At 43.8% G+C, this 9,085-nt stretch overlaps 1 long non-coding RNA gene across 1 annotated transcript in view; it reads right to left on the reverse strand.

Annotated features, from left to right (window-relative positions):
* The window catches only part of LOC124215844 (uncharacterized), a 34,639-nt gene extending 26,279 nt beyond the window's left edge, over positions 1 to 8,360 (reverse strand). Inside the window, exon 1 of the long non-coding RNA XR_006882454.2 lies at positions 8,083 to 8,360. This is a non-coding gene — a long non-coding RNA (uncharacterized lncRNA). The remainder of the gene's footprint in view (positions 1 to 8,082) is intronic.
* Between the last annotated feature and the right edge of the window lie 725 nt (positions 8,361 to 9,085).

A 9,085-nucleotide genomic window follows, 5' to 3' on the forward strand; every position in this document is an offset into this window, starting at 1 on the left:
CGGGTAATTGATTTACGCAGAGTCTTAGAGTGATTGGAATACTGCCATTAGTTTCGTGGATCTTTTGAGGCCAGCTGCCGCAACTCAAGACCGTGTAAACCAATTTCGATGAAAATCAATCTCTATTTCTAATATTGAATTTTGACTCTCGAGGTGAGTTTCGGTAATTAATTTCTACAAATTTGCATCTAAAATCATTGCAAGAATAATAATTATTGAGTAAATAAATTCTATCGAAATATATGTTTAAATAAAAAACATACAAATTGATTCTTTTATTCTGAAACGTTTTGTTACTCGAGTGTAAAGGAAGCATGGCAGTAATTTTCGAGGCATGGTAACCCATAGATGTACTGTGTAAACTGATCGATTCAATAACTCAAGGAAAGCGTATGAGGAGCTGGAAATAATTTACTTGCATCGCGGGTCGAGAGAGGCACGAATTTCAGGTATAATACCATCGTCGACGGGATGGCGGGGCGAAATTGTTGATTCGTGGCTAAGTTATCGTGGCATATAATATAAGGTCGGCTGTGAAGGGACACGTGGGTATTTGAGAATGGAGACAAACGGCTGCGCTGGCCGCGTATATATAAAGACGGTCCGGGGTACGTAACAACGCTCGTCGTTCTCCGTGCACGTCAAGATCCTCGCGCGTCTCAAGTCTAAATCCACATCTGAGTGTGTGAGAAAACATAGCAAGATTAATGATTTGCGTGACACGGAGCGAGGGGCGCTTTGCCGTGCCCCGGATCCTCGCCTCTCGGCTGCAACATCGGCGAGCTTTGGAAGCCTGCGGCAGCGAGAGGCCCAAAAATCGGGGGAACGGTACGGGAATTACTTAGATTCGCGTTTTTGCCAGGCGTTTCCGCGTTCGCCGATATGCCCGTTATAATTACATGCTAATGCACAACGCGTTTACCGCCTTGAATTTTCCACCCATCCAAATTGGCTCCTACCTACGATCATTAATTCTCCAAATATAATTCGTCTGACAACTGGCTGAGAAAATTTACTAAGGGTGTAAATGAAACACGAGCTCGAGTTCCTACTTAAACACCTTTCACACCGCATTCGGTCTTCTACATCGCGTTATACGAATAATTGATAATCCTCGCAATCTCCACCCTCGACTGGTTGAATATATTTATATATTCGCCCGCTCGATGATTACAAACTTTCGTTCACTCCGTTGCGAAATTTTTGATCTGTAAAAATCTCTTGTCTTCATCGGATGGTAAGTACACTTCAGTCTGATGTCAATTGAAGTAACTATTACCAATGGTTCGATCGATGTATAATATTTTCATGAAATTCATCCTCAAGATTTATTGTCTTGTGTAATTGTTGGTCACAAATTATAAGACCGAATATTCGACTCAAATCGGTCGTACAGCAAATTTTTATCGCTTTTACTCATAAACTTACAATTTTTAGCGATCTTCCGTGCTTGAACAATATCGATAACTAGAAATTTAGTGAGTCACAAAATTCGATTATTTTAAACCTGAAATTCAATGTTTAGAATGCAGTAGAACCTCGATTATCTGAATCTCGGTCATCCAAACCCTCAATTACCCGAATCATGACTTCACTTATTTGACCGCTCAATTATCCGAACGTCGGTTAAAAAAATACACATTGTTGCCCAGTAAGAAATTTGGAGCAGCTGTTGGTCAATTGACAATAAACGACTACGTAAATCCAATGTAATAAAATAATCGTTCGGTGTATAAAAGAGGTTTAATACCAATTGGATGTTTAATACGGACTGTACGTCGATTTAAAAATTGCACTTCAATTCTCCGAACTAGTCTTGGTCCCCATCAATTCGGATAATCAAGGTCCTGCTGTACTGAATCCTGTCACACATAATGCGTTGAAAAAATACCAAAGCAATTCCTTCGTATCCTTCTTATTTTATGTTATATGTTTTTATAGGTATATGATGACATTATGATATGGTTATTTCTTTATTCTTTGTCGTCTTTGCAAAATGGTTAATCCCCGTTGAACTTGTAAAATATAAATTAAAAAAAAAAAAAAAATACCCCTGCCTTGAAAATCGTCGAAATAACGACAGACGTGAAACGTTTTTTTTTTTTTTTTTCTTACTTTCCGCATCTGCACGAATCGTCGCGGGGATCCGAATCGCGTAACGATCATCCGCAGTGCAGCGAGGCGCATGGGGTGCCGAATTTGAATGGGATGGGGTGGCGCGAGGTTAAGCGTCGTCACGTTGGCTGGCCCCTGGGGCAAGACATGCAGAATTTAAGGGAGCAAGCTGCGGGGTCCGGGCGCGTAAACAGCGTGCAACCCTCGCGGATCGCGTCGTTGTGACTGATGGCACCTTTCGGGATAACTGCGGTGACGATTACGGGTTTATGCGAGGGCACGTATTACTGTAATTTCGATCTTCTTTGCATTTCCCTCTTTGTAGGAGAGTCCGAACGATGCGAGGTTCGGTCAACCGTTTCTTTTCAGCCGAGCGGTGAGACCTGCATTATTCACGGACATTTTCGAGCCCTTCATTTTTCAAACCCTTAACACCTCCGCAGCGTGCGTTCCTTCGTTACGTTTTCCTCTTGTTTTTCGTAAATATTTTCACAGTTATTTTGTTCTGTAGTAGCATTGCCGCTGAATTTAATCGGGATAATTCGTACGATCCTGTCGCTATCTGATGATCGATACAAATTTCTCATCCGAATAATTGTACGATGATTGGGTAATGGCACATAAACATAATAAACAAGGAAACAAACGCTTCGTCAAGTTTGGGGTTCGTTAAATATTTACACCAACTCCGCACCTCGTTTTACGCCAAAGATTCTCCGATAAGCTAGGCTCGAAGGCTGTATCCTAAAACTTTGAAGACCACAAGCGTAATCCATCAAAATACAACCTCGCTACGAGCTTTCCTGTTTTTTTATGAAACTGTACGTAATTTTTTTTTTCTTTCCCATGAACAGGTTTTCGACATCGGCAGCCAATTTCACCCGAGCCATACACCTGCAGAAAATAAATGGATTCCGGACTCTGGGGTAGTGCGGCAATTACATTCGTCACTATCTTTGTGCTCGAAAATAGGAACAAGGTGCGTCCACCGTGTCACGATAATAAGTTCACCCTCATCCAGTGGGTAAGACCTGCTTATTTTTTAACTACCATATTTTCGACTGTTCGTCACGAGATTCGTGCCCTCGCTCCGCTTTTCAGTGTAAAGGATTCCAGGAAATGACCTCCTCCTTCTGTCTACTCAACCAATTACCCCGGAGTTGAACCAGCTTCGTTTTCCTCGTTTTAAAATTCTTCTTTGAAGCGAGAAAAGAGATATCAGTTCAAACTTTCAACCATCCTAATACAAACGTTGTTAAGTAATAATAAACAAGTATCGATGGATTCAAGCATATCATCACGACCGTAGAACCGATCATTTATTCGACTATGGTTGAGGAATTCCGCAGGTGAATATCATTTTTTTCAAGAAAAATTAAAGGTTTCCTTGAACCAACAGACGTTTGATAGCAATACCTGAATTCGTCAAAACGCCCGATTAGCTTAATTTTGTTCAACCGAGCCGTTTTCCAGGCGTGTTGAAATTTAAAAATTTCTCAATGCCAGTTCTCGAGCGAAGCACGTAGGCGAGTAGATGAATATAAAGTCAGGCAAATAATTGGCCCTTTGCGAAGCGAAGGTTCAGGTCCGATTGTAGCGGTATCAGAGCGACGTCGTTTCCCCGGTCCGATATCCATCAAGCGAGTTGGCGTTCATAGCTGTTGTATGGGGTTATAATGAGGCACAGTGGCCTTGGCACCGTGCAGGAGATTGGAAGGCGAGGTGGCCCGAGTTTTCGAGCAGAATATACACCGTCGGCCTGTCCTGCAGCCGTTGCACCGAGCGTGGATGTGAAGAGGCCGGCATAGATCTGACGTGAGTGGTGAACGCGCGGCAGGATAATATTAATGATGACTGGTCGACTCCTCCCGTTGTCCTGGTGCACGCCGACAACGCCGCGTATTCCGCCTCCGCTCTCCGCAGCGGCTGCTCGACCGCCTCAAGAAGCCCCGCAGGCTGTTCGAAAAACGTTTCATTTATTGGCGAGTGATGGAGGCAAGAAAAGCAACGAGGTCCTTCTTCCTCCCGCGGTATCCTGCCGCAAGCTCGATCTGGAATTCACCCAAGGGGCTTTCTCCCCGCAGGTGAATGATCTATTTGGGACTGACCTATGAGGGGACCTGTTGCGCTGATCGAGTGCCAGCTCGATCATACGGTGAAAAATTTAATGATTCCGCATTAGGAAAATTACGTTAAAAAGCAATCAATAACTTAAGGGCAGTCTCGTCCTGCCGCGCTTCGGGGCCAACAAAATGGTCGATCTGGACTCGGAGGCGACCGGCGACGCAAGACGCCAAAACTGGTCCCGCATGCCCTCTAGGGTCCGGCCGTCTATCCCTCCGTAGGCCTCGTGACGGCGGCCGAGATGACCACCTGCTGCCTCTTTGATTCTACCGCCGGAATCTCATTTAGCCGTGTAATCCCGATATTCATTCACGATACATCACACTGCACTACGTCGCGCCGAGTTCAGGCGTTCGCCGCCTATTGATCCGTTGCGCGGACGGATCTATTGCCTTTCTCACGAATTTCGGAATAACGATCTAATTTTACAGAAATTGCATCAGTTGAAACAGCCTTAATTCTTGCGATCGGACAACCACTGAAAGTTGCCGTAAACAACGATGGCTAAGAAACGCTACAGACGGAAAACGTTCCGTCTGATGTGACGTGCACTTTAGAATTTGTTCGTACATTCTTTATGTGTAGATTATTGTGCAGCACGGCTGAACAGACTGAAAGTGGAGAGAAAATGGTTGCTTTTGCTCCCTGTACGCGTAACGTCTTACTCACTAATGGATCTCCGGCATTACGCGTACACTCGAGGGATGAAATAACTCTTATTGCGGTGGAAAAGTCAAGTGGCAAAGACGGAGACCTGCACGGTTGATGTCTACGGTAGACAGGTAAACTCATATTAATAATTTGCCACTCTTGGTTTCCAGAATGTTCGAATTTCTCTTTATGCTATATATCCACTGATTATAATGTGGTAGAAATTAATTTCACAAGGATCGCTGTTTTCACGTATTTCTTTTTTAACTTTTTAGATTCGTCGAAACATTTGTCAAAACCAGAAACACAACGCCGTAATTAAGGTAAATTATGGTCTTAGAATAGATTTGCTCTACGCATGCGACCCGGAAACAGGCTTGCAGAAAAGTAGCCTAACATCTATCGAAATTGAGGCACAATTATATCGTTCACGTGCGTGCGGTAATCTTATTAACGAGAAATAGAAGACTGGGTAAATGATTTTGTTGATAATTTAAACAATAATCGAGCGATCGAAGATGGCATCATCACGGAATCTCGCGATTTATTACCGTTCGAGCAGTCGCACTTAGGCACCCAATAACTTGAACGCTAAGCCGAGTGGTTACGAATGCGCGGTTCTGTATACGTAGGTATATAATGGGTGTGCATCTCATAGGGAGAACGGCCGAAAAATCTATTATAACATTCGGAGCTGGCTTACACACATGTATATCCGTATAAAATGCAGCGGAGAAAGAAATGGCCCCCGATACCGGGGCGGGCAGGGGTTGATCCAAAAAAGGGGATGGAGAGGGGGGCGGGAAGGGAGGGTTTCCTTTCTGCAGGCTCCCCTCTATGATATTCCCAAACACCCACCCACTCTCGGCTTGAAGCGGAGCTACGCAACCCCTGCAGGACCCCGTCGGGGCCCGACGAGAACCGCGAGAAAGCGGAGAAGGAAGGAGCGAGCGGAGAACGGAGAACGGAGAACGGAGAAACACGGCGCGGCGGACGCAGCCGCGCGGCGCTGGCGATGGTGGTGGTGGTGGTGCTGCTGCTGCTGCTGCTAGTCAAACCAAAACTCAGGCATGATTAATGATCGCAGGCAGAGCGCTGCTTCAAACAACAAACTTTTCCCAAGGAACGGAGGAGAATACAAGAAAAAATATATAAGAAAGAGGGAACTCTCTTTCTTCGCATCCACCCTTCAGTCGACTAATACCCCGAGCTCCTCCACTCTGACAGCCTTTCATTTCTTTCTATCCTTCTTTCCCTCGTCCTTACTTGCTTACTTTCCTCTCCGCGTCTCTCCCGCTCCCTTTTTCACTCTCACTCTCACTCTCTCACTCCCTCTCTCTCTCTCTCTCTCTCTCTCTTTTCCACTCTTTCTCTCTATCCGCGGTCCCGTTTCTGCGGCATTGTCAAGAATTTCTCTCGCTCTCCGTTTCTCTTTCTCCGCGCTGAGAGCTTTAATATCGCGAAGCTTGCTGTAAGGATGTAAGGAGTGCACATCCAGCGAGTCATTAAACCGATGTTTATCGCTTTCGCTTCGGTGTATTCCGGAATTTTCAAGGAAAAAAAAACAAACCAATTGTATTAAGAAGAGAAAAGTGACCCTGATTCCTATATTTTTTTTCTCTCTTTTCTACTTTGCCAAAAAAAAAAAAAAAATTTCGCTCGGCAGAGTAGTACATCAAGATTCATCACTGTTGGTGTCAATTTTCGTTCAAGTTACGGGATCTGCCAACACCATTTTGAAACCAAGAGTGATGCGAGCTTAAAAAGTTTTGAGGAGATGATGCGGGCACATTGCGCTCATCTCGGTGAAGCGAGGAGATAATTTTTCGACGAAAATTTTCGGCAACTGAGCAAGTCGAGTCGTTTGTCCAGAATCCAGAGACCGGGCGAAAAGTATATAGAAAGGGAAGAAGGACAAAGAAGTCGGTGCAAAAGCGATGCTCCGAAGTGAAAAACAATTATTTTCTACGAACGGAGTTTTAAACTGTGTAAACTCAAAGTAGGCATCGAAGAAAGCTGAAGAACGAAGCTTTTTTCCTGAAAATAACGAGACGGTGCGTTCCGAACTTTTGATTCCGGAGCACGCGCCATCGGGAAAACTTCAGCTACACCTGGCCGTGAAATTGGGTCGAACGAGGTAAAAAGTCGCGATGCATAAAGGGGAAATAAAACGAAATAAAACTCTCACGGCGTGTCGCGTAAACTCGAGGAGCCGAAATACGGGGCAGACTGCTGTTCCAGCGTGCCACGCGGTACTGACAGGGCACGGGGCCGAAAGTGCAAAGTCACTGGGACAGCCAGCCGACGTGGATGAGGCTGACCGAGCAAGCCTGCATAACAGTACACGGAGGATGGCGTAGCGGTTTGTCGGCGAGCAGCCGTCGGCACGTAGATAAGTCGGCGCTCGGACACACGGTGGAGAATAATGCGACTTATTAGCCAGCTACCATTTGTGGCCGATTCACTTGATGAGCGCATTCGGGCCTTGTAACGAGAGCCAATTGACGGATTCGGCGTATCGCGATGCTTTCGTCTCGCGGAATACCTCAAACGTAGTGAATCTTGACGGAGAACTCGGACGCGAGCCACCAAGGGATTATGACTGATGAAGCAGCGGCTGATCGCACAGGTCTGCAAAAAAAATGTATTTTTTTTTTTTCAGCCGTATGGAATGTTTTTCGTAAGCTTTGTGTTTCCGAGCGTCCTGAATCGAAAAATGACATCCATTTGCCTACGTCACGTATACAGTGTTCTTGCAAAATTCAAGGTGTTTGCATGAGAATGCATAACAATAATGAAAAAAAAAAAAAAAAACACCATTTTATTACGATGAACTGAACAATATTTCTTACAAGATTAAATTAAATTAAACTCTTTCATACGCCTCCGAAAACACTTGCACTTTCCATTTTTTGTTTGTATTTATTCTTGAGTCTCACTCTAATACATGTCAAATGGAAGTAAGAAATTATTTTTGTATAGAATTTTCAGAATCAAGAAAAGGATACGAGATTTCAAATTGAACGGCAGTTTCCACTCTAAATGAAACTACAAACACGAGTTCAAGAAAAAACCTGACGTCATGGAATTTTTAGAGTATTTTTTCCGGTTTCAATGAAGAAAAAATCTGTAAGATAAAGTATAATAAACACCTGTCCAGTTTCTCAGTTGCAGATCTGTGCAGGTACTTACAGCCGGTGCATCGCATGAACACTCTCCACTCCTCGTTCTTACATCAAATTAAATTGCACCGTCCGCGAAGCCTGATCCTGAACAATTAGCGGACGATTCACTGAACTCGAAATGGATCAAGGAGCGGAGAATTGTTCTGGGTCAGATGTCCTGATGATAATTATTCCATGATTTGTCCTCACGGGTCACGAGTGCCACTTGCATTACTGTCGTTGCATCTGTTGCTCGGACCCATGTACGACTCACGCTATCACTATGTTCGGTTAATCAATGCTGTGTTGAACTCTGGACTCTGATTGGCGGCGGCAATGCGCGAGCTTAACGTCTCGAGTGAAATTCATGTAATTCTACAAGTGTGAATTCTTTCAAATACATTGAATGATGGACTCTGTTCGATGTTGACTTGCATATTATTGTTGACTTGTTAACAGGTATGTAACGGGTATGAAAGTTGGTTGTGTGAATTTCAGTAGTTTCAGTAGAATAATCTCACCTATCAAAGACCTGTTGCGAAATATCATATATACATATATATATATAGTATATAGTACCGTGTGAAGTGATAAAAACATGAATCATACTGCAGGGTTAGGTAAAGCTGAGAGTTGTTTCGTCGTTTTACAATCATATTGCCTGTCGAAACATGCTACGAATAAATGCTCGAAGGTTTTCATCGCCGAATATGAAACGTTTATAGTGTGGAGCTTAAATCATCACTGCGTATCTGCAGAGGATGAGAAAAGTTCAGAAGGATATGGAAGACCTCGAAAAGTCCGTCTATTACTAGAAAACGATCAGGGATTCCGAAGGGGTGAGCTTATCAACTTTTCGATTTCGTGATACACGACTGTTTGTATCACGATTGTTTGTAACCAAATTTGGTTATCTTCAATTTACGATTTTCGAAGTACGCTATTGTTAATCACAGATTCAAAAATCTGGTAATTGACAAACTGGATCATCCAATACTCTTTCAAATATTTCAATTATTCTCCAGTGCAGT

The sequence above is a fragment of the Neodiprion pinetum genome, chromosome 1, assembly GCF_021155775.2.
Source record: "Neodiprion pinetum isolate iyNeoPine1 chromosome 1, iyNeoPine1.2, whole genome shotgun sequence".
In the NCBI taxonomy this organism is placed as follows: domain Eukaryota; kingdom Metazoa; phylum Arthropoda; class Insecta; order Hymenoptera; family Diprionidae; genus Neodiprion; species Neodiprion pinetum.